Source organism: Chelmon rostratus, chromosome 7 (genome assembly GCF_017976325.1).
Source record: "Chelmon rostratus isolate fCheRos1 chromosome 7, fCheRos1.pri, whole genome shotgun sequence".
NCBI lineage: Eukaryota > Metazoa > Chordata > Actinopteri > Chaetodontiformes > Chaetodontidae > Chelmon > Chelmon rostratus.
The window spans coordinates 13,402,298-13,407,110 of NC_055664.1; positions in this window are offsets into that span (position 1 = coordinate 13,402,298).

Sequence of the window (4,813 nt, forward strand, 5' to 3'; positions counted from 1 at the left end):
ATCTTAGAGAAGAAAAACAGTCCAGTAATTACACAGAATAATTATCAAATTTAAATATGCTAAATGAATACTTTTAGCATCATGAAGAAGATTGTTCCTGCTATCTTGGGAAGAAATATGCTTAAGCACATGCACGCATATTTACTGTTACAAAGTTGCATAGTAAAATTAGCTAAGATTACACTTCTGCACTTACATATACTGTACACATCATCCTCTCACTTTTTCCTGCTAGTCCACACACCATATGATATGCCATAGAAATAAATCAGCCTCCTTCCTTTCCTTGCTTTGTTTGATGTCCATATTTTAGACACTGAATAACAACAAAAGACTAATGAACACACCTCATTGCATATGAAGAAAGACCCACTGCTTGCTTAGCAGATATAGCATGTTGCTTTTTGAATCAAGAGTCACATGAAAGTGGCAGAGAGTATGAAGTGCAAGAGGAGCAGCCCACTGGCACAGAACAATTTATTGTTGCCAATGTTTATGTTGTATACCATGTTTGTCAAGTTTGTAGAGTTTAACCACGGGCTTTCTTCGGAGATATTTTCTCTTTCGTCCATCTGGTATCTTTCTCTGTAGCACATTTTTTCTGTTGATTATATGGAGGATTGCCAGCGAACCAACAGAGAGTTGTCCTCAGACACATTTTCTTTTAATAAACAGAAGAATCTCTGCTGCAGAGTTTGGATTTATTAAAAGTACAAACTTCAGACAGTGTTGAACTTGCTGAAAGTCTAGTTTTATCAGAGATGCTTTATCAGACTGTGTAGCTTCTCCTCAGACTTCTGTCAATTATTGTACACAGTCACTTAAAAACAAAACTTGAACAAGATTAAATAACATAATATGAATATGAGTTACAATTTGATATGCATAATATAAATAAATATAGATATACAGTAAGACTGTGGCAATATAAAACATCCTTCCTTCGTGTAAATAAATCATGTTTCATGGACATGATGTAGACAGTGTAAACCATAGATGCATGCTGCATAATTGATCTACAGTGTGAAAGGAAACTTGTGTGCAAAAACAAAAACATTAATCTGGGCCCAAGCATTTGAGTGAGTCTGAAAACACTCTTATCGGATGATGACTGATGCTGCTACTCCTTTTAAACCTGGAGCAGCCCCTTTAGGCTGAATAAGCTCAACCTGAGTAGCCTTGCTCGTATATGCAAATTTGTGTGAATGGACATGTGGAGCTAAGTGGCCGAGTTAATGGATCCCCGGAGTGCAGAAACTGTGCAGGTAAACCATGAACAAACGTGAGCTGGGGTCCTTTTGAATCTGGGTTTGCACATAATGGGCCCTTCTAGAGTATACAGGTGCAGCTTTAGCGGTCAAAAGAGAGGCAGAATCGGAGGAAGGCTGAGGGAACAAGAAGCTGAGGAAGGAGGGAGAGACACTGAGACAACTGACAGAAATGAAGAGATGAAAAGGGACACGGACAGAAAGCTTTTATACCAAATAGTAAAGTGACAAAGTGGTTTTAAGACAGAGGGGAAAAGTCCAACACTCAGAGATGAAAAGAGACAGACACAGCTTTCCCACTAAACCCCACCCAAAGAGACAAAGTGCTCTTCAAGTGTCTCAAGCAACACTTACCAAACTCACAAATACATGCACACACACACCCACACACACATGCACTGACTGCTGTGTGTTGAGAAGTATAAATAGATACATTGCTAGCACCTGAACTCAAATAATCACACGTACACACCTTAGCTTCCTCAGAGGGGATTAGACAGAACATGCTCGCACCTTCGCTATATATGGACCTGCTAGTGCTAAATCTACACACACATGCACGCACAAAACCTTGCAAGTGTTATTTTTTCCAGAAATAGCCAGTGTGCCATCTTCAAAGCATCCTAATAAAAGAATCATTCATTTTGTTTACATTATCTACATTTATACGCATCTGCACACAGACATCAATCACACACAAATCTGAAATTAAATGATTAATCACAATTTCATTTGTGCTGTGACGGCTATGCATAAAGTATCGCCATGCAAGACTTGGCACACACACACACACACACACACACTCTTCTCGCTCGCAGGTACACACAGTAAATGTCTAGGCTGTGCGTGAAGCACAGACATGATTTTCTGAAGTTTACATTGAAAACAAACAAGCACTCCATTATTCATGTTGATTAAGGAAACAACTCTATTTCTGTGTTCCACTAACAAGCCAAACAAGAGGGCCGGAAGAGAGGGAAAACGGCGGTTGTCTTCATTCCCATCAGCATGTTCAAAGTCACAAACACACACACATACTGTACACACTCACACACAACACACAGGACACAGGTTGTGCTGATTGCATTTGTTTTGACTAAGTTTTGAGCAGTAGCTACATCTTTTCAATAACTGGTTAGAGAAAGGATCTCAAGGAGACTTCCATCTACAACATGCAGATGAAATCAAATTAGCAAAGAGCAGAACACGGCGTCATTTCAGATCATGGGATATTCATACCTTGTTTCTTGGAGGCATAACAGGGGGAAGTAACCTTGTGATATGTGAGAAAGTGCAATGTTGCTCGCACAAAGAAAACTTACAACGTCCTACATTCTTGCATAAACTGTAGGATTCCTGCTAAATTGTGTTTCCCGTGGCGAAAACGACCCTGCATACTGATGAGAGACGAGACGCTAGCAGAGAAGATGCCGTTTGGATGCTAAACTGCCGTCGGAATCGCTGTGACATTAATACGAGACAACACATACATTCGTCATATTTTCACAACCCTATATAGCCTAAATGCCTCCACCCACCCACGCACGTACATGCCTGCATGCACACGGGTGATGTTCATTAGGTTGAAAAGCAGACATTTGGACGGCTTCCCTTCTTCTGAATATTCATGAGCACCTGCTTTCTACCAAAAACTCATGAGATCACCAACGCAACTTTGCCACCGGCATTTTATGTGTGCCGTGTTAGGCTTTGTGCTTGTGTGTGTGTGTGTGAGTGTGTGTGAGTGAGTCTTGCTGAGGTAGAAATGACCATTTGAACCTGAAGAAGTGGAACACCTGCCTTATGTAAAGGGTCGTATGACAGATGTGGAGAGGTTTTTTTATTATATGCATATTGAGTCATTTGCCAGGTACCAGATTTGAGACTTTATTGATTATTAACAAAAATGGGAGTTGGACTGAGGCAAAAGTTTAATCACACTAACTGTATATTATAACCTGGAGAAAATATGCAGATTTTCTCATGTTATCTACACCTAGCCCTCTCTGGTAATGCCATAATTAAAGCAGCATGTGATTGAACAGAAGCATTGCCTTTTCAGGTTCTAATACTGGAAATGCTCCATTATTTGCTCGAAGGAAGAACAAACTTGTCACTATAAAAAGTAGATATCAGAAACGGCTACCCTTGCACATTATGTCTAATGTGATGTAGTATAATATTCCTCTGTATGATCTATGACAAAAGCTAAGATAATTTAGTAAATTATGGGGGAGCTTTATTAGTTTCTTGGAAATTGCTTAATCTACTTAATTCCAGGAGCCAGAATTGTCTAATATATAAATTGCAACGTTAACAAGCCATTGCCCTCCTTCCTCCTGTATTGTCATTGATTTTTTAAAAATAATTTTCCCATGTGTTATTGGAGAATGATAGCACTTTTTGTGGTTATGTGTGTGGAAATGAAAACGCTATCATCACACACTTCCACTGCAAGGGTGAGGTTGCAGTAATGGAGGCGAGAGTATTAAGATGCAAAGATGTGCAGTTCATTTTTAATCCAGTAGGACATGCAAGTGCTAATTCATCTCTGTAACACTTACTTTTATAGGTTTTTTTAAAATACAATAACACTGTATATGAAAAGAAGAAAAGAAAAAAATGAATCATTATTTTAGTACATTAATCTAATTCCATTTATTTATTTAAACATGGCTGCCTCGCTCAGACAAGTGAGCGGACAGCCCCTCGCCCCCTTGGGTGACATTATCACTTCAGATGCTTAGACCCCGAGTCATATTCACAAAGCTGTGGATGTTTTGCCCCAGCAGTCATAAACACTTTCCAAACGTGGTTTATCTGTGTGCAGCAGTATCAGAGGAGGGGGTGCATGACTGAGTTATCAGGATTCAGCTGCCATTTGGCCCATTTAAACCAACCGTTTGCTTACAGAGCACTTTTTTTTTTTAATCCTAAAATATTTGGCAACATCGCTTGAAGGGCCGATTACACATATTAGTATGCACAATGAATTAATTCTCTGAGGGCTTCACCTGTCAGCATTATGATGAAGTATTAGACCAGACTCCATGAGCTGTGTGTGAGTATTTGTGATGACATAATGATTATCATTAAAAGTGGCTCTGTTTGGGATTTTCAACATGTTTTCTAATCATTTAGAGAGGCCTGTGTGTTCACCTCTGGGAACAATGAAGATTGATTGTGCTGAAGAACAGTTCCGGGAGATGAATTTTAACACGGTTCAGGTCAACAGTGTCAGTGGTGAGAGTCTGAATGTTAGTTTCTAATGCTGCTCAAACATGCAAGCTTGTACAGTTTATGTTGCTGCTCATGACATAACCCAACCCCCCCAACTTCCACTGACATTGGGTTGTAAAAGTAACCAACAGCCCTGTGGTGAGGACGCGTCATGTGATGTGTACGCACACACACAAGACTCCCACACACCGCAAGTCATTTTCAGCTGACATAAAAGCCTTGATGTAGACCCCCGCCTTCCCCTTCCAATCCAATTCTCTGCAGGCCAAGTCACATTGCAGAAAAATCTTTCCTCTCTCTCTCTC